Here is a 25,868-nt window from a genome sequence, read left to right on the forward strand (position 1 = left end):
TTCTCTGCCTTTGAAGACCAGTTTGGCAGCCCTCCCCCTTCCTGCCTCACCATCTGCTGACAGGAGATTCCCTCCCACAGGCACATTCCTTTGTGTGAAGCCAGCCCACTTCATACCTCATCAAGGCAGCTCGGCCAAGCTGCTAGAGGCTGGCCAATCACAGCACAGGAGCAAAAACAATGCAGGGCTGAAATCGGCAACTTTTCAGGTAAAGTTTAAAACGCATTACCTGAACAAGTTATATTAAATTCAACAACTGGAAGTTGTGGGATTTATTACAACAATTAATTTGATACCAAATTATTTGTATGCATCATTTAAGGAGACTTTAAAAATTAAAATAAAGTCTCCCCATTCTAGCCTATGAAGGCCATTTCCTACAATGAGGGAAAAACGAATTTGGCTGTTTTTACCTCACTAGGGCTTATAAAACTATTTTTATAAAGTCTCTGCTTATAGTTACATGGCACCCAGCCCTAGGGGCACATAGGGCACACCTTAGGGGTGACTTATATGTAAAAATAAGGTAGTTTAAGACTTTGGAACTACTTTTAATTCCAAAGTCGAATTTGCATATAACTTTAATTTAAAAGCAGCCAGCAAGGCAGGCCTGCCTTTAAAATGACACTGGGCACCTCAGCAGTGCACCTATGGGTGCACTACCTATGCTGTGGTCCCTAAACCTACATGCCCTACCATATACTAGGGACTTATAGGTAGGTTAACTTAGCCAATTATAATTAGCCTAATTTGCATATCCATTTTACACAGAGCACCTTCCCTGGGACTGGTAAGCAGTACCCAGGGCACATCCAAGAGTCAGTAACCACCAGTACCTGTCCAAAAAGTGTGGGAGCGACCAGGGCAAAAAGGAGGACTTTCCTACACCATAGTGTGGACACTGGGGACAGTCCACCTGTGAAGCATGACCGGGTTAGAGCCAGCATCAAGGATGAGCTTTCCAAGATGCTAGCCCTAGGGGTGATAGGGTTCTCCAGCAGCCCTTGAGTCAGCCCTGTAGTCTTGGTCCCAAAGGCTGCTGCCCCGCTGCCACTCCTAAACTTAGGTTCTGCGTGGACTACCGTGGACTCAATGCCATCACTAAGACTAAGGTGCAGCCCATCCCCAGAGCTGATGAGCTCATAGATTGGCTAGCTTAACTGCTGGGTACTGGCAGATTGCCTTGACTGATGGGGCCAAAGAGAGGTCATCATTTTCAACACCAGAGGGCACTACCAGTTACTGGTCATTCCCTTTGGGTTGAAGAATGCCCCTACCACCTTTCAGAAGTTGGTCAACCAAGTTTTGTCTGGGCTGGAGTATTTCAGTGCTGCCTACCTGGATGGCATTGCAGTGTTCAGCTCCAGCAGAGAAGATCATCTGCATCACCTCTGCGAAGAGTTTAAGGTCCTGCAGAAGACAAGCCTCACTATTAAGGCCAGTGAGTGCCAAATAGGGCAGAGATCTGTGGTTTACCTGGGACACCAAGTGGGGAGTGGCCAGGTGGCACCCCTACAACCCAAAATGTATAACATTGTGGCTTGGGAACCCCCAAGACCCAGACATAGGTGACAGCCTTCTTAGGCCTCACCAGCTACTACAGGAGATTTGCCATTGGCCTGCAGCACTAATTGTGCCACCCACATGGGTAGCCCTGTAAACATGTCTCAGACCTGCCATTGTAGTGTGTGTGTGTGTTCTGTTTTCGAACTGTCAACTCACTTGCCAGGTCCAAGCCTTTTCTTTTACCATGTGTAAATCACCAATAAGGTAGGCCCAAGGCAGCTCCATGGGCAGGGTGCAGTGTTTTGAAAAGGTGGGACATGTACTATTGTGTTTTAAATGCCCTGCCAAATTTGTTTTTTTGCTATTGCAAGACCTATTTCTCCCTTAGGTTAACATGAAGATGGCCTTTAAAATCCCTTTTTAAGTTCAGTTTCCCATTGGGAGTAGATAGAGATCTGGGGTTTAGGGTCTCTGAACTCACAATTTAAAAATACATCTTTTGGTAAAGTCAGTTTTTAGATTCTTGATTTAAAAATGCCACTTTTAGAAAGTGGGCTTTTTCTTGCTAAACTATTCTGTGCCTGTGCTTGGCTGCTGAATCCACATCTGGGTCAGAATGACAGTTGGACTGTTTGTGAATTCACTCTATACAGTGACACAAAAGGAGCTGAGGTGTTTTCTGCATATCCTGATGAGTCTTCCAGGGCTACAGTGGGTGAAGTAGCTGCCATCTGCACTTGAAAGGGCTGTGCTTGACCTCACACAATACAGTCTCCAACCACTTGGAGTGTGGCTGGGGCCAGGCAACGCAGAGGCAGGGTCTTGTGCGCTACACATACTTTCCTTTGATGTTTGCCTACTTCAAAGACAGAAATGAGTATAAGTATTGGACTGCAGACCCAACAATTTCAGAACACTTCTGGATTAAGAGGAAACTCTGCCAAGGACAAGAGTTGAAAAGTTGTGAGGCGGACTACTGCCTCTTTGACGTGTGTGCTTTGCTGGGTTTGCCAACAGTTGCTTCTTCTGCATTAGAGAGGACAAAGACTGGACTTTGCTATATATTCTGCTTGTGAACTTTCTCCAAGGGCTTGGACTGAGCTTGCCTCCTGTTAAGAACAGGGACATCAAAGCCTTCACCTGCCAGCACCTGGGCTCTCTTGCTGAGACCCCCTAACTTGCCAAATGGTGCCACATCCAGTCCCTGGGTCCCTGGATGAAGAAGCTGGCAGACCTGAGTGAAAATCCATACACCAGAGCCGAGTGGCAGAACAATCAACATTGCACCCACCTTGTGGCTGTGAAATCAATGCAGCTCCAGCCTTGCGGCTGGGGAAATCAACACATCACCAGCTCAGCATGACTTCATCGCTGCTGTGCGTCTGGATTTTCCACACATTGTCCCCGGGCATCAAATTCTTCAACATCACCTCACAGACCCAAGGCTGCTCATCCAGAAATCAATGCATCCTTTCTCTGCGAGGAAAGAATCAATGTGTCACTTACAAGGCAGAGAAAGAATCAACATATGGCCTCACTTGCTTTTCTGATGAACCCTTGCCCCTGCGGCTTTATTTTTGACACATACCAGGTACTTTGTGCTAAATGAATGCATCCATTGATTCCTACGGACTAAGACTATTTTTACTTTAAAATTTATATCTCTTTGTGTATGTTGTATTTTTCTCATTTTCATCTTGTTTGTTTCAGATAAATGATTGGCTATTTTTCTAAACTGGTGTGGAATTATTTTTTGGATTTTTCTAGTGTCACTGTATGTCTTTGTCCAAATACTGTACACATTGCCTCTGAGATAAGCCTGACTGCTTGTGCCAAGCTACCTAGGGGTGATCAGGGGTTATCTTAGGTGTGTGACTCTTTTACCCTGACTAGAGTGAGGGTCCCTACTTGGACAGGGTCTAAACTGACTGCTGACTAGAGACCTCATTTTTAACATGAACCACACAAAAAATCAGGCACTCAGAGGACACTTAAAGCTCTCCATAGGTATATTGGTGACAATAAACTTCGAGTAAATCAAGACAAAACAAAAGTCATACTCTTTGGCAAATATTCACAAAACAATATGCACATTGGCTGTCTGTGGAGCTGCAAAAAACTTCAACAAAATATAATTACTTATGAATCTGTTTTTCAGAAAGAAGGGCCAACCAACGGTACACTTAAAGCATCTAAAATCGGAAGGAGCTGTGCAGTTTACAATTTGAAACACATGACCAGCAGCCTAATGAGCATATCATTATACTCCTTCCATGCCTTCCCAAACGCTCATATATTGCCATTGAATATCAGCTTGCCACTTTTTCCTTTAAAACAACCCTACATCAATTGTAGAAACACAGCAGCTGCTCATGGATGTTAAAATAATATTTAATTGAATTAATAAACTCCATCCAAGATCACAGGTAGGTAAATCAAGATATTCTTTACATAAGTTCACACACACACACACACACACACATATATATATATATATATATATATACTTATATACATATATATATAGTCATTACATATATTTTCAAGGTACATAGATGTGGAGCTACAAACAGTAAATCGATACTTTCCTAAATGCACTTACCTTTCAATATTTTGTCCCTCAATGTTCTGTCGTCTATATTCTTTTATCGATATTCTTCATGTTGAAAGTAGTATTTCTTTTGTATGTCTATTAGACCTTACCACAGAAACGCTTTCCTCTGAAGTCAATCCAAGCTATAGAGATTTCTATAAAATATATTATGAGCCTTCCATATGTTCCAAACTGACATGACTTTCTTGAAGTGCCTGGACTGGCACACTAGTTTATGTTTGCTCTCCAAACCAACAGTTTTCTGTTCACCTGCGTCAATTAACAAGGCTCACTCCATACCATCAACAACTATCTGGGCAAATGGATCCACAACGAATTCCTGATCTTTAAAAACTACTGTAATGACCAAACTCCTCAATCTTTCAACATGACTTGTATCACAGTCGTCGCCGACCATTTCAAATTTAGCCTTGCTGCCACTGCCAATACACAATTGCAAAGTGACCAACAAGCCCACGAATGCTACCCCAATTTTTTAAGTACCGGCAGAATTTAGAATTGGACGTTTATCTGCAGGTCCCAATTCTGTAACAGTCTTCCTTCATTCTTACTCTAGAGCGCTTCTGCTACATTTGTTTCGTTTCCTTGTTTCAATTCTCCCTTACATTCTTTTAGTGTCTACAGGGTAAACATAATCTTTCCCTCACCTGTTCAATTATTTAGTTTCTGCCTACATTTTTCTGTCATAAAATCTCACCATCATCTGATCCAATACCGCTTGTAAATGTATCGAACACGCATGATGCAGTAACTAGCTTATATATAGCGCCGTTATATGTTTCGCAAACATCTCAGCTGCTTGTTGCTGCCTACAATAAAACTGGTGACCATGACCATCAAGACTCTTCAGAACTGTGAAATGATTGCCCAGGATTTTTACTGGCTCTCAATACCCATTATTTTCGTACTCTCCTGGTGCTTCTAAGGCAGGCAGGCATTTCTTCAAAAACACTCAGGACAACCCTTCCGGGAAAATGTATGAAAGATGTTTGTGATAACCTGATATACTTCGAAAGTCCTAAACCGATCCGCCCATGCAAACAAAGGTTCTCCGATAGATTATTGAAATGGATGGGTTGCATCATGGATTCTATGGTGACAGATTAAGGTCAGGTAAAAAGAAAACTGATAATACACTAAGAAATGTGCAGGAGCGAAATGCCTTAAGGGTCCACCAAAGATGAGTAGTACATTAAACAAGTATTTGCAATGCAATGGGTCTCGCATTTGCTTGAGTTAGAGCTATTGGCATTGTAATACATAATTAGACTTTTCTTGCCACATAAATTGGGCAACTCTGCAGCACAATTTTATCCTCTCTGCCACATAAGTCCAATGGTCCTGTGTATAAGTAAAATTTTAAAAAAATTACGTAAATACCGTGAGTGGAGCCTTTTCTGCATTTGTTTGTATTGTAATTAAAGTTTTCCACGATCAGCGATTGGCTGAGAAAGGTATGTATATTATATTATAAAGCGAGCTGGGAGAAAAATGCCCATTAGACATTTTAACTTAGTCACTCATTTTTTGCAAAAGTGGCATTCTTAGAATGACATGAAAAAATTATGGATTTGTATTCCAAGTACAAACAGGAACTACTCCTACTCTAATGAAGAAATCAGATTCTAGGGCCCTGATTTATACTTTTGGTGCAAAACTGCACTAACGCAGTTTTGCACTAAAAAGTTTAGCACTGGCTTGCACCATTTCTGTGCACCACCTGGGCACCATATTTATGGAATGGTGCAAGCCGGTGCAAAGGGTAAGCTAGCATTAAAAAGAAATGACGTTAGTCGAGTGGGGCTGGCGGTATGGAAGAAGGGAGTTTTGCACAAAAAAATGACGTTAGGCAGGTTAGAGTAAAAAAAATGACTCTAACCTGCCTAGAGTCATTTTCTGATGCAAAACCATCCATACCACATGATTCCTGTCTTAGAAAAGACAGGAGGTATGCCCACCACCCAATTGGCCAGCACTGGGGACCAGGGTCCCCTGGGCATGGCCATTGCACCCAGTGCCATGAAGGGGGCCCCTTTTCAGGACCTATACTTACCTGGGATGGGGTCCCCCATCCTCCGCTGTCCCTCTAGTGTGGATGGGGGCATCCCTGGGGTCTGGGAAGGGCCCCTGTGGGCTTATTCCATGGTGTTCCACCATCGAAATAGGCCCACTGGTCCCCTAATGCCTGTCCTGACCCAGGCATTAAAAAATATTGCAAAGCAACCTTTGTACCATTTTTGACCCCTCCTCCCTCCCGTGCATGATTTTAGCACGAGGGGATAAATATGGTGCTAAGGCCATAGAGTCATTTTTTGCACGGGAACGCCTACTTTGCATCTCATTGACACAAAGTAGGTTTCCACGTTCCAAAAATTACTGTAATGCCATAAATTTGGCGCTAGACAGGTCTAGCTCCAAAGTATAAATATGGAGTTAGTTTTGCACCGAATTTGGGTACAAAAAATTATGCAAATTCGGCGCAAAACAAGTATAAATATGCCCCTAAGTGATGAAATATAAATCTGGGTGTTGTGTATAAGTGTGTTGTTTGCAAGGAGAGGTTAACACTTCCCTTGACAACGATGGAAGAGGTTCCAGTAAACTCATTCACTATGGTTGCTCCTAGAGACCCGATGTGACACTATGGCATTCCTACATCAGCCCATCTCGAGCTTCGTCTAATCATAGTCCTTCCTTTTAGTCTTTTGTAGTCGCCATTACACTTTTGTGCTACTCTAAGCATCTTCTGCAGTCAAAGGTGAGAACATTATAATAACCCGTCTTTAAATTATCAGACGTCTCCGGGGTAACGGGGAGATGAGGTGTGGATAGGTCAAACACATAATATGCAAATAAAAAATGTAATTACCTTGAATAGAGCCAGTTCTGCATTTGCTCGTATTCTAATTAAAGGTTTCTTCGATCTCTGATTGGCTGGAAAAGGTGCATGTATTATAATGGGAGCTGGAAGTAAAATGGTAGATAGACATTTGAACTGAGTCACCAATTTTTGCAAAAGTCACATTCTTAGAATGAAATGAGAAAATGATGAATTTCTATTCCAAGTAGGAACCGGAACAAAGCTTACACTAATAATGAAGACATCAAAATCTAGGTACTTAAATATAGATCTGGGTTGGGTGTTTTGGTGTGTTGTTTGAAAGGAGAGAAGGTTAGTGCCCCTCTTGATTAGGCTGGAAGAGAAAAATACAACATACAGCGCAAGGCAAAAGAAAACGATTTAGGGCTATTGGTGCTGTAAATTCCTAACTGGACTTTTCTTGTCACATAAAATGAAATGTAAAACAGTTTACATAAGTGAGCCGATTCAATGCGTCATGGCTGCCATGAGCGTGAGCTTTAGGGAGACACACAAAAAGAAAAGTAAAACAGTTGACATAAGCAAGCCCATTCAAAGTGCCACGGCCACTGTTAGAAATGGGGACTTTGGTTGGCAGTCAGGTTACCCCCTGTGCAAGCAAGGACCCTCACTCTAGTCAGGGTAAAGGAGAATCACCCTCAGCTAACTCCCACGCACCCCCTTGGTAGCTTGGCATGAGTAGGCAGGCTTAACTTCAGAGTGCTAGGTGCAAAGTGTTTGTACCAACACACACAGTAACTTAATGAAAACACTACAAAATGACACAAGACATGTTTAGAAAAACAGAAAATATTTATCTAAACAAAACAAGACCAAAATAACACAAGTCAAGTTATCAATTAAAAACCAAAAAGTCTTAAATCCTTGAGAAAACAGGTAGAACACTGTTAGCGTTGAAAAGTACCTGGGTAGCGTAAAAATAACACGCACGAGTGTTCATTGAAAAAGGTAAGAGGTGCATCGATTTCTCACCAGCAAGCGAGCTCGGGCGTCGTTTCTCCATCTCCGGTCGGACCGGTGTGCATCGTTTTTCCTACCCGCAGGGATGTGATGCATCGATCCGGCCAGGCGTTGTGTGGTTTTTCCGCACCCAGCAAGGTTTGCGTCAAATATCCTGCTGCACGGTCTCAGCAAAACCGTGCATTGTGGGTTGCGACATTAACAGCTTTCGTCAGCAGGTGTGAGCATCGTTCTTCCAGCTCCGTGCATTGATTTTTTAGCTGCGATGCCGGTGGTGGGTCGATTACTGTACGGCAGTCTGTGCATTGATTTTCAGTCTTGTTCTGACAGCATTTCCTTTTAGGGTCCCAGGAACTGAATGAGCACCACTTGGCAGGGCAGGTGTCTCAGCAGAGGCTCCAGGTGCTGGCAGAGAGAAGTCTTTGCTGTCCCTGAGACTTCAACAACAGGAGGCAAGCTCTATTTCAAGACCTTGGAGATTTCTTCACAAGAAAAAGGCAACACAAAGTCCAGTCTTTGTCCTCTTGCACAGGCAGAAGCAGCAACTGCAGGATGGCTTCACAAAGCACAGTCTCAGAAAGGGCAGCACTCCTCCTCAGTTCTTCAGCTCTTCTCCAGGCAGAGGTTCCTCTTGATGTTCAAAAGTGATCTAAAGTCTGTGGTTTTGAGTGCCCTTCTTATACCCATTTTGCCCTTTGAAGTAGGCCTACTTCAAAGTAAAGTCTATGTTGCTTGTGAAATCCTGCCTTGCCCAGGCCAGGCCCCAGACACACACCAGGGGGTTGGATGCTGCATTGTGTGAGGGCAGGCACAGCCCTTTCAGGTGTAAGTGACCACCCCTCCCCTCCCTCCTAGCACAGATGCCTCATCAGGAAATGCAGGCTACACCTCAGCTCCTTTTGTGTCACTGTCTAGAGAGAGGTGCAAACAGCCCAACTGTAAAACTGACCCAGACTGGGAATCCACAAACAGACAGAGTCACAGAAATGGTTTAAGAAAAAAAAAAGACCACTTTCTGAAAGAGGCATCTTCAAACAGACAATCTTAAAACCAGCTTTACTAAAAGATGTATTTTTCAAATGTGAGCTCAGAGACCCCAAACTCCATATGTCTATCCACTCCCAAAGGGAATCTACTCTTTAATCATATTTAAAGGCAGCCCCCATGTTAACCTATGAGAGCGATAGGCCTTGCAACAGTGAAAAACAAATTTGGCAGTATTTCACTGTTAGGACATATAAAACACATTAGTATATGTCCTTCCTTAACCATACACTGCACTCTGCCCATGGGGATACCTAGGGCATACCTTAGGGGTGTCTTATATGTAAGAAAAGGGAAGGTTTAGGCCTGGCAAATGGGTACACTTGCCAAGTCGAATTTACACTTTAAAACTGCACACACAGACACTGCAGTGGCAGGTCTGAGACATGATTACAGGGCTACTTATGTGGGTGGCACAACCAGTGCTTCAGGCCCACTACTAGCATTTGATTTACAGGCCCTGGGCACCTCTAGTGCACTTTACTAGGGGCTTTCTAGTAAATCAAATATGCCAATCATGGATAAGCCAATTACGTACACATTTTGTATAGGAGCACTTGCACTTTAGCACTGGTTAGCAGTAGTAAAGTGCCCAGAGTAACAAAAACGGCAAAAACAGAGTCCAGCACACATCAACAACCTGGGAAACAGAGGCAAAAAGTTAAGGGAGACCACGCCAAGGATGAAAAGTCTAACAGCCACCATGAGTATGAGCGCAAAGGAGACACACAAAAGGAAAAATAAGTTTGCTTGCAGTCAGAAATATTGGCAAATGTGCAATTAGCCATTAACAGGGTCAGTCCCCAAGGTGGTAACAAAAGCATTTACCAATTATAACAAAGGATTTTTGAAAGGCAAGCCCATGAATGAGTGAAAGTGATGGGAATGAGGTAAGTGCTGTTAAAAGCCCACATAGATACCAACATGCTAGAAAAGCACCGCTTGCACACTGCTAAGCTTGACCTAAAAAGAAATATCATAGAAGCAAATCATGTATTGCACAAAAAGTCACTGAAATGTGATACAATAGTCTGGAGCTTGAACTCACTGTCACAAATACTACAACACAAAAGCTATTGAGGTTGTCACTGAAAGATCTGACACAAAACTGTTCACACTGTGCCACACAGCAATCTAAATCCTGTCATCACAAACCCAAGTGAGGTTACTGGTAAAAAATAGTACAGCTAGTCAATATAGCACCCAGGCAGGGCCAATCACTGAAACCTCGTCGTGTGATGTTAGCAGTCGCTGCTCGCGGCATGCAAAAGGGGCGGGGTGGCGTGGGGGGGATTAAATTAACAATAATACAAAAATAAAAAACAAAACCACTTACCTCTGCTGCCGCCACTCCATCCGCTCCTCCCGCTCCTCTGCAGGCACAGGCTCCCAGCCTGCCCTGCGCCAATCCTGACGCTGCTTAGAGCAGTGTCAGGATTGGCTGGAAGCCTGTGCTCTGTTGCTGGGCTGGAGAGAGCCCACTGCGCATTTGTATTTGGCTGGCCCAAGGCTGCCGGCCAAATACACATGTGCTTTGAGTTCCTCACTGCTCGTCACTACCAAGGCCCCACCCCTCCCCCCCAAATAATAATAAGCACAGTTTATTTTTGTTTTTTGGGAAAAGGTTTGCAGCTGCCGCTGCTGGCGGAGGAAGGTGATGAAGGTGATGAACCTCCGCCCTAGTGAAGGAACCACCCCTGGATGTTAGATGTACATGCCATGTGATGACCTTGATGAAATTTACCTGACCACTACCCAGGGAGCCAACTCACTACAACAGGTTCTTCTCTATGTTCAGTAATTGTTGATACCAGCTTCGATGATGTAGAGTGCAAAAAAACACTTGTCAGTAATTTCAGCTGTATTGTAGCGTGATGTTCTAGCGAGCAAGAATATCTCTTTACACCCCCTAAAATGCTAACAATGTTGTTTTGACTGTTAGTTGCTGTGTAAAGATGTGCAGAGATAGCAGACTGTTTAGAAACTTTTTATCACAACCTACAACACATGGGATACATATATATACCTCAGTGTCTCCTCAAGAATGCTTCTTCAATATTTTTAAAAGAAAAAGCATTTTCCATACAACATTGTCAGATTCGGAACATATCAACTGTTCAGGCAAGGCACGACAAAGGACTTGCAATTTCATTGGATATCTTAATTTCTCTTAGTGACTGGTGGTCGAAGATGGCAGCATTTAGGTAGTTTTCAAGAGAAATGAGCTAGATAGCACAGGAATGCAGGGGTTTTCCAAACCTGAGATTGAAATTACGCTATTTACTTATGTCACTTTTAATCCCAATCATGGTTATGATATGGTTCCAGAGCAAGCATGGAATGCTAGATGAATAGGGACATATTTATTATATTTTGTGTGCTGACTAGTTGTATGTACACAGTGATCAGATCCCTCTCTATTAATATTCCTCCTGTGAGTACTCCCTTTGTTAGATAATATATTGAGTTTTTGGCATTAAATTAATACTGCCTATTAGGATATATATTTTGGATTATATGCCCGAGGACCTGATTGATCCTGTACATATTTTATAGCTGCATACAATTAGCCTTTCAAGCTTAACAGAAACACAAATGAACATGTGAACTCCTTGAACTAAGCCTCTTCAGCAATCTAGCAGTCCTGCACATTCTAAAGTGATTCATAAAATATATTAATAATTGACTACCATTAACCATGAACATTTGACCTCACAGAAAAAAATATTGTAGAGTTGCACACAGTGTTCTCCTTTTTAACATGCTCTGAGAGAAGGCAGGAAAGAAATGAGCTTGACATTTGAACTACTTTGACTGACTTCTGAAGACATCTGATGCACACTGGAGCGAGAAACATGCTGTGTAGTATGTTAGTTTTGGTGCCCTCAAATGAACGCCTTACAAAGACACAACATTGTCATTAAAATTGATGGAAGAATTTGGATTATTATTAGGGGTGGGTGACTAGCCATCTGAAGGGAAAATCCCAACCCTTGTTAGGGTGAATCCTCAAAGTCTCTAAATTAACCTGAGCTCAACCTTCTGGTAGCTATTACAAATAACTGACAGAAAAAATTAAGGCATTATGTAAAATATGCATGGGTTAACAATTTAGTAATAAAGTCAGTAGGTAAAACAATAAAAATCCCAAAACAAGTTTGAAAGAATAGAGTAGCAATCACAAATGACAAAACGCCTATAAGGGGAACCAAAGATACAAATTTTGAAGGTTTTACGTAGGAACAGCACGAAAAATCAAAAAGTGAAAATGATAGTCAATGATCATTGCAGACCTATCATAGCGGTAAGTTGAAGGTGAATGTAATGGAGTGCACTGCGGAAACAGCAACCAAGCTCATCCCGTTCAAAGATTTTACATTCTGTCTTTGGTCATTTAAGTCCCAATCTACTACAGGAGTGTACTTCTAAAGCCCCCCATGACCTATGGGCGTGCACTTGGAGACTCACAGAGTGGCAGGCAAAGAAAAACAGCAAGGTCCAATCTACATCCATATGCTACTGATCAGCTGGTCCGTTGCAGGAAAGGCCTCTTGCAGCATGCTGTATACTTGTAGCCTGAACAGGAAGTCAACCTTATGACCTTTGGAGTGAACTTCTTCGTCCTAGGTGCACGAGTGAGCAGGTCAAGTCATTTAGGCTTCTTCTCAGGTCACAGACATCCAGTTCAGGTTTCTTTTGGTCTCCCTCATGTCCAGTAATGTTCTGAAATGGGTGACTGGCTATGCCTAATTTATGCCTGGCATGAGGGTAGTGGGTAGGAATGGCTCTTGGACACACCATAATACAGTAAAGGTTTCCATGGCCAATCCTATCCACTTTGGGCATTTTCAAGATCCCAATAGACTTCTTAGAGTCTTCCCACATCTAACACTAGAGTCCAATTTGAGGCAGCTATTGTACCCAAAATAAATCCAGGGACAAAAGTCTGGTAGAAGAGAAGTAGAGTTTTTCAGCAACCAGATTGTGGATACATAAGAATTATTTTTGCATCCTGTCTTCTTCTTTTGCTGTGCCCCAGTGTTATATGTAGGCCCAGCAGATTTGTCAAGCAGCATGACACTCAATCTGGATTTGACACTGCAATGTCAGAATTGATGCTCACAGCCCACATTCTGAATATCCGTTGAGGTTCAAAGGAGTCATCTCTGCCAGATCAGCCTATTGTTTTCTCCTGAAAAGCATTGAATATCTTCTTTACAACTGCTCAAATGCTTCTCCCTGGCTGGGAGAAAAGTAAAAGCAAATACAAATTAGCCTCCAGAGACTTTAGGCAGGGTAAAAATAACCTTCTACAAGATCATTTTCCTTCATATTTATTAAACATCAAACTTCACCTTTGGCTTGTATTTCTAATAATTATAAACAATACTTGTTTCGTTATTTTTCTAGCTAGTGCAATTCCCGAGTTGTAAAATCTGTCTTTTTTACAGAAGACAGCTAAGCCTGCTTCAGTGAAAAATAGCCTTTGAGGCTAAGCAACGTATGTGCATGTTAACATTAAAGACCTCATTACGACTTTGGTGTTCTTTTTAAAAGACCACTGAAGCCGCTGCAGCCAGCATACTGCCAGTGCTGGCAATGTGCTGCCCACTCTATTAGGGCTTTTCCACTGCTCCATCATATGTTGTTTTTGCATTTGTCGACCCAAGTGGGAAGGATATGCTCAGACGTGGGTCCCGCACTTGCTATGCCACCAGATTCAAGCTAGGCTGGCCGATGAAGCCCTCGTAAGCAGTAAACTGGACTATGGCAATGCCCTCTATGCAGGAACCACGGCCACAATCCAGAAGAGGCTGCAACGCATCCAGAACGCCTCCGCACGCCTCATCCTGGACATCTCCCGCTACTGCCACATCACAGATCACCTGAAAATCCTGCACTGACTCCCAGTCAACAAGAGAATCACCTTCAAACTCCTCACCCACTCTCACAAAGCACTGCACAACACCGGACCAGAATACCTCAACAGACGACGCTCCTTCTACACCCCGATCCGGCATCTCGGCTCCGCTGACCTTGCCCTCGCAACCGTCCCACGCGTCCGCAGAACTACAACCAGTGGTAGATAATTTTCACACCTCGCCGCCAAAACGTGGAACACTCTTCCCACCCACCTGTGCCAGTCCAAAGATCTCCTTACCTTCAGGAAACTTCTCAAGACCTGACTGTTCGAGCAGTAGCAGCACCTCGCCCCCCCACTTTCTCCCCCTCCCCTCCTCAGTGCCTTGAGACCCTCACAGGTGAGTAGTGCACTTTACAAATACCTGGCATGGCAGTTCGGGCTGGACTGTTCCGATGGGGAACAGGGTCAAGACTGATTTGATAAGGCTGGGTCCAAACTGGAATTGCATCGCAAGCAAAAAAACTGATGGATTAAACCCAGATCTGTGACTGGAGGTGAATGTTTGATTTGTTCTGCTGTCCATCCATCATCTGTTGTTTTTCCAGTGGACCACTCACCACAACATTGACGGCGGCTGGTAAATTGCGTCGGGCGGGACAGCATCCATACCGAATTTCACTGCCCGTAATTCGGGCAGTGAATTGCGCGATGGGGCTGTCCATGGGGGTCCCTGCACTGCCCCTGCTGAGTGCATGGGCAGTGCAGTGGTCCCTGTGGGGCCCCCAATGCCCGCTTTCTGCCAGGCTTTGTGAGACCGCCATGCAAAGTCTGGCGGAAAGGGGACTGGTAATCACCAGGGCAGCATTGTCCTGGCGGACTGCGACTGCCGAGACCACCAGGCTGCCGACAGGCAGCAACCTGACGGTGCCAGCGGTCGCACCATGGACCATCTGCCACGGTCATAATAGAGCAGTCAGACCGCCCTGTCTGCGGCAGTCAGACAACCACACTCGCAATGAGGACCTAAGGGGCATATTTATACTCTCTCTGCGCGAATGTGCGTCAAACATTTTGGCGCACATTCGGCGCAAACCTTGCCCCATATTTAAACTTTAATACCGAGCCCGCGGACGTCAAAATCCCGCTGTGTGCATAATTTTTGGGATGCGGTTAACCGCCTTGCGTTAATCATTTGCAAGGTAGGCGTTCCTGTCCAAAAAATGACTTAAACGCCTGTGTGTCGTATTTATACTTCCAGGCAAAAATCCTGCACGGCCGGGAGGTGGAGTCGGAAAATGACGCACAGCCCGATTTGCATCAAAAATTAACGCCTGGGTCATGGCAGGCGTTCAAATGTGGCAAACACACCTGTATTTAATCAGAACACACAGAGGCAACAGCAGAGCAACAAAAGGGAGACATGGAGGTGCTTCTCATCCAGCCTGCACGCAGAGCACAGAAGCAAAAACAGCAGCTACCACAACACCAGCAGGGACCCCAAAGGCAACACAGAAGGCAGGAGAGGATATTCCCCACCAAGACAACTCTTCATGGCCTCAGGGAACATGACATCATCCAGAGGTACAGGTTGAACTGGCAAGCCATTCAGCAGCTGCTGCTCAACATTGAGCCACAGTTGGCACCCAGCTTGCTGACACCCCGCACCATCCCAACAGAAACCAAGCTGCTAGCTGTACTTCACATGTTGGCAAGTGGCTCCTTTCAAACCACTGGTGCCCTGGTTGCTGGGATATCACAGCCATCATTCTCCACCTTCTTGCCGAAAGTACTGGATGCCATCATTGGACTCACACCCCGCCACATCTGCTTCCCAAACACACAGCAGAAGCAGCAGGAGACCAAACAGGGGTTTTACCTCATTAATGGATTCCCACATGTCCTTGGTGCCATTGACTGCACACATGTATGCCTTGTGCCACCTACTGCAACTGAACACCTATACCGCAACAGGAAGCACACACACTCCATCAATGTGCAGGCCATTGTGGATCACCAAGGATTGATCACCAATATTGTGGCAAAGTATCCTGGGAGTGTCCATGGCTCATTCATCTTCCATCACTTCCAGGATGGATGATATGGCAATGGACTACTTGTTGGTAAGTACAGAAACCTACTTACATACACACAGCACAGCAACCCTCTAGGACACACAACACATACACCAAGAAAGCAACATGTGGACAGGAACACACTGAGGTTGTGACACCGCTAGCCATGTTTGATAGGTCTGCAGTGAACCAGTGAACGTGTCACACATCTGAAATCAGTGTACAGTCTAATGTCAATACGTGAATGATCACAACGTATGGAGAGCTTTGGCTAATTGTCACCTTGCAAAATGTAAGCATCTCACTGATGTTTAAATTAATCCATTGCATATGTCTAAAGGTATGGGATGTCCAGGGTACATAGATGCTAACGTGTTACCACTACTGTCAAATTGAATCTGTGTATGGAACTATCATCTCACCCCCAGTGAAGACACAGCGACACCTGTATCACAAGTCACAATGCTAGGGAGTGCACACTGTACTGCAAATCCCAAAACATACTGCTGACAACCGGTGAGCAGGCAAACAGTCGTTCAGCCAAGGAAACAACCTATGCAGATGGTGAATCCTAGAAGCCTAGGAATCAACACAATAACACAAAAGAGCCACAGACAACACAAGACAACTACTGCCTTGCAAGGTGATATGAATGGGGCAAGCTACGTCAACATGATCCCAATCATTTTCTCTTTCAGCTGATATGGGGTATGGGATCCAGCCACGGATTATGACACAATTTGGCAACCCAAGCACTGCAGCAGAGCGTGCCTACAATGAGGCACATAGGATGACACGCACCATAGTTGAGAAGACCTTTGGCATCCTCAAGTTGAGATTCAGGTGCCTTGACATCACTGGTGGCAGCCTCCTATATTCACCAGAATTGGTCTGTAAGATCATTTTAACATGTGCCATCCTGCACAACATTTGTATATGAAGGAACATTCCCCTATTAGAACCAGGGCCACAAATGCCTGAAGAGGAGGAAGAGGAGGATGCTGGCCTGCAACATGAGGGAGAAAAACAAAACACAGCTGCTGGATTGCGTAGGCGCCAACATATTGTAAACAATTTCTTTTGAAACAACTCACCATCACCACTGTAGCAACGTATGTAAATAAACACCGATAATAATCACCATATCATGGTCTGGCTAATCATTTTTGCTCACCTTTATCTCTAACTATCAGAATAAGAGTGTAGCCTCATGAAGCATTGCAGACATACCGATCAGGACACAGAAATTTCCTAAGCAATTGTGATGCGTATTATGCAACAGTCACATACACACACACTGCAAATGACATATATCCTGTACATTTCACCTTTGAAGGGCAATAGCAGAGGACCACACCTATTTCACACATACATGTTGGCAACATGGTTCATCGCAGCATTTGGCACACAACTAAGACACCATCAGTCAATAAGAGAAAAAATGCCTCATACATGAGGCAGTGGATGTGCTATTGCATTGGTAACAGGAGTTCCATATAAGCAGAACATAGACAGCAAAAGTGACACACCTATGACAAGCATTGAGCACATGACATGCCATGTACATGTCAGCCCATCCCCTAACTCCTGACACACCCATGCTCCTGGTCTCACCCCACCTGTCTTAAGAGGTCCCTGGAATGGTAATATGTGTACCCAGATATTCCCTCCTCTACACACACACAGACTAACAATAGTAATCCAGTGTGCTTCACCCTTTCATATGGTATGCCATATTCCTAGTACATCTGACTGCATGGACGTCAGGTCAAATAATGCACTGGCTTGTAGTTTCTAAGCCCTGTTATCAGCTGTAGATTGCTTCCCATGTGAAAGGTACTGTTGGCCATTTGAACTCAAATCTCACCTACAGGACTTGTGAGAAACTTATGCAGCACACACCTGTGAGCACCTCCATGCAGACCACCCATTTGAACATGCACTGCCCTTGCACATGCTTGGAACAGCATAGAAGCTGCCATTTCGTCCATTACACTGTTATGCATTGCTAGAAAAATAAGCTGTGTAACACAGCCCTTGGGTTTATGTGTCACCTTCCAAAACACAGAACAAAAACAGTTTTCCATGTCAACTGTCTTGTTCTTCATCTGACCAGTCTTAGTCAGACCACTGAGTATGTACCTTGTGAAATTGCTGGATCCTGATTGACCCTGCATCCTGTCAACCTGACTGGCACCTGTCTGTGCGTTACCCTAAAGGTTCCTTGTGGCTACATATGTAGCATACTTGCTTTCCCAACCCTCACATTCCTCCGGGGGTATTTTGTCAGGTGCTTCCTCAATGCTTACTCAAATACATTGTATAGCATAATCTGCTTTTTTATTGTACCATAATTGGGAACTTTTCTCCAAATACCCAAATCATGGCCTATCCCTTGTCTAGGTCTCATGTATGCATGAGCGACAAAGTGTGACAGTGTACCAGGGCCGTATGCAGGGATTGGGTGTGGTGCCTCCAGCAGAACAAGCAACCTCTGATAATGTGCATGATGATTCCACACATTTTAGGACCCTGACAGTTCACACGCTGAATCAGATTGCTCACAACATATTTATGGCCTGTGCGTGCTGAATAGCTGCAAGATTAATCAACACAGAGGGTATGATGTTCCCAGATGCAGTGGGAACTTTACAGGCCAACCTGTGTACAAATGTTGTAATGACACCTGCCAGAACATGACTCCTGAGATATGATCTCACTCAGCACACCAAGGTTGCCCTCTTGACAGTCTCATAACACGTCTGCAGTGACATGGTGGGACCATCCCCATGTAGGTTCTCATGTCCTGTTTGGCTTTACTTCCATTGATCTCCGAAGGATATTCAGTAGATACAGGAATAGCCGCCACTGACTCATGATGAGACCTGGACGTAACTGTGACAACATAGACCCCTAAAAATATTCAGGATCAACATTGGACCACACACATGAACCAGACACCTCTGTGCAATTGATCACTGGAAATATGTGGTCATGTGCTGCCTCGTCCGCTGGTCCACCACTGCCACAGGAGAGTTGTGGCTCAGTCATATGACCACAACTGTGGTGTGATAATACATTTGTGGTTCACCTTTGGCTTTCGGTGTCAATAACATGGTACCCACTTAGTCTGTACATGTGCCTGACTCACGGTGGGTTCACCAACAAGTGCCTAGGAAGCCTGTATCCAAATTTCCAGGACATGTGGTGGGCAACTTTTGGACTGTTGACATGAACAAGCGTCTGCCATCTATCCGGTGCATGCTTTGTCATTTGTGGTGTCTACGTTACCCAAAATCTTGGAAGTGCACACAACTGATGGTGCTACATGTATGACTAACACATGTCCTCTCTCATTTCCACACTGACTTGCATCTGAGGTTTGGACACATTGACTTCACATTCATACAAGCATATTTGAAATAATGCATCTTGTGATGCACACACACTGGGTCAACAACTACATTAGTAGCCAATGCACACACATTGAGCCATAGGCATTGAGGTATTGTACTTATGTGCGTCACATTGCTATCCTCTCCTGACACCAAACATGGACAATTTGTGCAATACATATATGTAGGCCACACATATGGCCATCTAGTGCGTCAGCCAAGAGTGAAAATCCTGTTAATGAAGTAGCGGATCATGGTCCGCAGTAGTATGATGTCTCACATGTGCCCATACACCGTCAAGACCAAAGTGGGTGCAATCAGCCTATCTCAGTTGTGTCACAAATGTTACATAACATTAAAATGGTAAAATGACCCAAACCCAGTTAATGCCCTGAAATTTTGACGCACACGCGTCAAAAAATGACGCACAAGCATCAAAAAATGACGCTTATGCCCGAAAAGCGACGCATAATGCCCTGAAAACACCATTGACTCTTCCACACTGTACCTCAGAAAATTGGTTAAGTATTAGACTATTTCCAAATATATGGATGCGGGCTCATTTCTACTCCTGTGCATCAAAAAAATGATGCCCAGACTGTATGCGTCAACATTTTTTGACACATAACGATAAAAACAGCCGCCATTTTAGGCAGGAAGTGATGTAATAAGATATCCTGTTTACAGATTATGTACAGTGGGATGACTTTCACTTTCACTTTGCAGTCTGTGATTCCTCTAGACTGTGTGGCTGTGTTGAGAGTTTTGTCTGGTTAAATTGTGCTTTTGTCTCCTGTGTGGTCCATTTCTTCTCATTTTGTGAATAAAATATAGTTGTTGTATCCTGTTTGAGTGTTTATTGTGTACAATTGTTTTGTATTGTATTGTCTTTGTTGTTTTTGGGAGTCTGTTGTGGGTAGTGATAGTTTGGGTCTAGTTGGGCTGTTTTAGTTGTTTAGTTTAAGTTTTTCATATTCTACTTTCCCCCTATTCTCCTTTGTTCCCCTTTATCCCCTATTTCCCTTTTTCTGCTAAGATGTTGGGTAGGCCTCGTCTTGGCAAGATGGGTGAGGAGGGGCTTGGTGGTTTCATATGGCTGGTGTGCATTTCCTCCCCCTTATGATTGAGGCAGGTGGGCGGGTGATGCAGGGGTATCTCACTGAGGCACGGAGGCTCCGGTGGGGAAAGGGCTTGCATCACCTGCAAAGCATTTATCGGACACCAAGGAATGACCACCAGCTGAAGCACTGCTGGGCTGACCTCATCTCCAGGGAGCAAGATCTGCTGGACCACCTGGGCATTGTGATTGGTGGCCCTGTTGGTGAGTACAAATCATGTACATGTGCACGATTAAATGCTCTGTAGTGACATCAGATGATTTGTACAATATCTGCAGGCAATGTTGTTGAGTGTGTGGAATGCTTTGGAAACATACCGGGTCATTTATGTACTATGTTAAGGACCACATTTGCTAGCTGTTAGGAAGCAAGTGCTCTGCAAACTTACTAAATACTTTTGCTTAATGTAAGTTGGTGCCGCTTTTGTGTCAAACAGCAACACAAATCAGGAGCCAATTATGTATAGATATAGGTCACATTTGCCTGTGAGGTATAGAATTTCCAAATCATTACCAACATTTGTTGACGCAACAGCTAGACTGACTTTTGAAACACTACATGAGGCTGAAAATTAGTGCAGACTTCACGTCAATTGATGATAGCAATGTGGCCCAAACATATGTCTCATGTGTGTCTGGTGAGTGTGCAAGGAAAGCGATCATGGAAATTCAAAAGATCTGAATTTGGAGACATAGGGAACAAGTTCAAGCTGCCCTCAGCTAACATCTTAGACCGGTATTTGGTGTTTGTCGTTCCACCTTTCGATTACGGATGGCTGGCCAAAGGTATGCACATGGGTTTATATCTCTATGGTTGGTGCAACTCATCATAGCTGGGCCACATCCAATGAAGAAACTGTAACAACATGAGGGCTTACAACTGTCCCTGCCCTTCTGTACATTGTACCTGTGTGTCATAAATTTGTCATGGGCACCATGGCTGTTTGACTGGTAATGCACTCCTCAAGGAAAGTGGCTTTGGATGTCTCTCTTGGATACATATGATGAGACAAATACACTCCGGTATTATGTCTGCTCACTAATGAAGGAGCATGTTTGCCAAAAAATGATAGTTAGGGCCACTGCATGTGTGCAGATATGTGTGTAAAACTCACAGGAGACCCATGGTATTTACATATTAGCCGTGCTATATCGGATGCAGTATCACCATGTCTGAGTGGCTTTACTTAATTATGTAATCTTACACATAGTATTTGTCTTTGGAATTGTTGGATAGTGCACAGAATTTGAGCACATTTCTCCCTTCCATGCCTTACAGGTGGACCCGCACCCTACACTGTTGGCGAGGTGGCTACATTCGAGGACCCAGACAACTCCCGTAAATGTTGATATGTCTGTTATGTGTTGTGTTTGCTGGTGATGTGTGATGGACACCTGTGTGTTTAACACATAGCAAGGTGTGATGCGCTGGCCAATCATTTGTTTTGTTCCATGAGTGGGTTTTCATTTTATCACCATCTTTGAGTTGGCCAGTCCTTATCCTCTTGTCTTATTTAGGGATTCTGGGTCAGTCCTGTAGGCCCCACAATGTGAATGGGGATGAGTCATGTGGATAACACTTGTATCAGCAAGAGTCACACTGGACCTAATCTGTGATTTAGTCAGTCTGTCCGACCCACATTCTCCCAGGATGGGCCTGCTAAATGCTTACCCACAGACTTCTGCTTCCCAATTCACTAATGTACTTATTAAACTGTAGTTTGAACTTCCTAGCAGCATGTACCTCCACATGTAGTGCTACAAGTATGTGGCACTAGAGTGCAATGGCCTAGGTGTGCATGCAACTCATGGCCAGGGGTGTTCTAGCATCTCTGTTTTTGTTGTAAGTCATGGCTTACTGGATGTATATGATGTGGATAAAGGTCTGCATTTCCAGACATGTGTGGTGGGGGATTGGTCAAGGGTTTGCTGTCTCCTATTTGTAGATACACCTTACCTGTGGTGTGTGTGTCCAGTTTTCCTAAGTTTCCTGGGTGTCCATGTTGTTTGCAATTGTCAGTTGTTAGACCACCCTCAAACACAGGCATTGGTTTGTGAATAGTGTACCTAGCACTGACGATACAAGTTTGGTACACAGACATGAAAATCAGTGGATCTTTTGTCTGAACCTAGTATACACACTCATTTTTCCCACTTGAGTACTATACTAGCAATTCCATTTACAACTTGCAGTTCATGTGGCCCTAGATTTCCATCCCGTACAATGACATTTGTAGCCCTGGCATTGGTGGAGGATGTGCTGCATGATTGTTAGCTGACAACTGGCAGAACTATGATGCCAAAACACGCCAGATGTTACCCATCTTGTATGGTTTGGATGTGCTATGTGTGATAAAATCTTTGTAGGCTGGCCTGCCATGTACTTCCTCAGGGACAATCAATGATCTGTATGATGATATGAGCTGTTACAAGTACAGTAGATGTATTGTCTGATTTACTTCTTGTGCCATTTTCACACAATGCAGTTCCTAATGTTAGTTTTTCTATTTGTCTTCACAGCTGCAAATATGATACCCATCCAGGTGCGGGAATTTCAAAGGCGGGCAATGAGGTATCAGCACATACTTCAGGTAGAGTCTGGGTACTGAAGAATGGCCCGCGGATACCGGCACGAACAGGCCTCCGGAGCCTGGAGGGCATTCCCACAAGGCGGCCCTTCTTTGCTCACCACAGCCACCACCAGCACCACCACCACTACCACCCAGGTGGCACCACCAACAGCTGGGACCGTTGTGGCAACAACCTCAGCAAGTGCTCCAGGCCCTAGCACAGCACCACCTGCACCACCTGCAGGGCAGTCCACAGCCATGGACACTACACAGCCCCACAATTCCTCAGCTGGCACCCAGACCACCCCAGCTGCAGCTATTGACCCTGCTGCTTTTTGGAGAGATGCAGCGTAAATTGGACCGTGTCCTGCGTAAAATGAGTCGACTGCGGCAGGAGGTGCGACATGTAAACTGGCGGGTGCGGTCAATAAAGCGGATCCTCCGGAGGGCCAACCTATAGACATGTTGACGGACATGATTCCCTCCCCTCCCTCCTCTATCCTTATTCTTATACTTTGTGGGTTTAGGGGGCTTAGTGTTAGGTTAGTATAGGCTGTTAGTTTAGCTAGTGTTAGTGGGTGGGAGGTCCGGATTATTTCTACTGTTTCTTTTTAAGTGTGTTGGCAATGTTGGGGTTCTTCTGTGTTTAAAATAAACAAAAAATATATATAACTATATAAAAAATATAAAAAATAAAACGATTACAAAAAAATATATATTTGTTTAGTATAGGATAGTATGTGTTTAGGTTAATATTTGTTGTCCTCCATGTGTCCCTCTCATAAGGAGGGTGGGGGGGCTGATGTTTAGAACGTTTCGTTAAATGTGTTAAGTAAGTTTAGCTTAGGTTAGTTAGGGACAGTTGTGGGTAATGAGTAGGTAGGGTAGATTAGGGTAGGTAAGGCTTTTCCCTGAAATTTCTCATCTGTTTTTCCAGTTTAATAAATGTGTAGTAAACCCTTTACAGTATGTGTGACATGCTTGTAGATCAGGGCCTTGGCATGAGTGTACATGATTTCTTTTGTATTACAATTTGTGTCCTATGCTACAAACAAATCACAAATGAGCTGTAACATTGGCAGCTACCCCAAAGCTACCTTGCAAAGATTAGACCATTCACTGCAACCACCAATCACAGTTACTATGGATCCCAACGTGTTTTTTTCAATAAGTATGTTTTCAATGTCACATACAGTGCTTCCAGATTTAGTATTGGGGACACTGTGTTATGTCTGACTGCAGTCTGATGTTAAAGGAAACCCTCATAAGGTGAGTGGTATTAAGCACTCTTGTAGTATAGTGTTCATGACTCACATAGATCATTTGTTACACTGTTCAGCATGATTACTTATTTGGATGTAAACTCAGACACCTTCATTCATGCAGTTTGGTGACTATTCGTTTAGATTTGTGGGCAATGTTATATGTGTTAGTTTTGCATGGAGGCAACATTTTGCAGGCACTATTTTATGGCTTAGATATCCCTTGAGGAAGCATTATTCTGTCCAACACAGCATTATGGTGTATAGTTTCTCGAGTCATCAGATATTACCTTCAGGAAGGGCAGAGTATGGTAGAATCCAGGCCACTGTGCATAGTTAGCAGACTACATTATTTCAGGACAGTTGTATTGACAAGCTATTTAATTTGACAGGAGGCAAAATTCAGTGGTCTACTGCACGGTTGATGTGTCACATTACACAGAGACAAAGTGATTGTGTAAGTGCTATTTATTGAAAAGTGCTGTAGTGCTATATGTACATTGTCCATGATTGTGAGTCCATTATAGTGACATCTTCCATTGTGATCCTACACAAGTGCTAAAGGACAATTCATTGGACATGCTGGGGTGATGTGTCAGACAGTGCAGAGGGACAGGATTTGGCAATGAGTTAGTGAGAGACAATCACAAGGCAGGCTGACAAGATATACAGTGGTTTGCAGAAAAGTGCTTGAGTACAGTTGTTGCAAGACTGGCATGTTATGAAGCGCAGGACCTTGGTAATAGGTGGCCATGTGGCAGGGACTAGTACTTCTGGGTACTTTTACATGTGAAGGTGATCTGTTCCATGTCTTCATCTTCTGATGTGTGTGTTGCCTCCTCTGTCCTTGGTGGTGGTGGTTGTGAAGGGGCAACACACACCTCAGTGTTTGAAGACGTGGAGTCAGACATCCCGGTAGCTGCTACCTGTGGGGGTCTTAAGGGCAGTACTGCTGCAAGGAGGATCTGCTGGTTCTTAAGAATAGCAGCCACATCATGATGGTAGGCAGCCAGGTCGGCCCTGAGGGGGTCATGATTGCACTTGTGCATGCAGTGGAAGGTTTTGGGATTGCGAGGTGTTGTGGCAACTCCCTTACTGCAGTGGTGAATTCCTTTACAGTTTGTTGTAGTCTTTGCAGGATGGATGTTAGCGCTTGCATGGCTGCTGCCTGATCTGAAGATGACATCATGCACAAACGGATCCCCTCAAGGCTGGCTGCCATATTTTGCATACCCACCCACACCTCCTTGGCCAGCTCCCGCTGTACTCTGACTACAGTTCTCTCAAAGCTGGTGCCTGTGTCGTATGAGTCCTCAGCTGTATTGGAGCTGGCAGGTCTTACAATTGGGGTGGTGGGTGGGTCCTCTGTGATGGCTGGTTGTAATGTGCTCCTCCTTGTGACTGAAGGTGGGGTCTGGAGGGTTCCAAGGACATCTTGGAGGGTCTGGTGGCTGATGTTTGTCAGCTCGTCATCCATGTCATCAGGGTAATCCTGGACAGGCATATCCGCAGGAGATCCATCGTCCTCTCCAATGAAATAGGGTACAATTAGTGTGTCTGTGTTGTGACATTAGTGATGTGAC

The 25,868-nt window shown here is 44.2% G+C and overlaps 2 pseudogenes; both read left to right on the top strand.

Annotated features, from left to right (window-relative positions):
- The first annotated feature begins 6,661 nt into the window (after positions 1-6,661).
- Positions 6,662-6,819, top strand: LOC138286314 (U6atac minor spliceosomal RNA; annotated as a pseudogene).
- A 451-nt stretch (positions 6,820-7,270) lies between these two features.
- LOC138286313 (U6atac minor spliceosomal RNA) lies at positions 7,271-7,388 on the top strand (annotated as a pseudogene).
- The last annotated feature ends 18,480 nt before the right edge of the window (positions 7,389-25,868 follow it).

This window comes from Pleurodeles waltl, chromosome 3_1 (assembly GCF_031143425.1).
Source record: "Pleurodeles waltl isolate 20211129_DDA chromosome 3_1, aPleWal1.hap1.20221129, whole genome shotgun sequence".
NCBI classification, from domain to species: Eukaryota; Metazoa; Chordata; class Amphibia; order Caudata; family Salamandridae; genus Pleurodeles; species Pleurodeles waltl.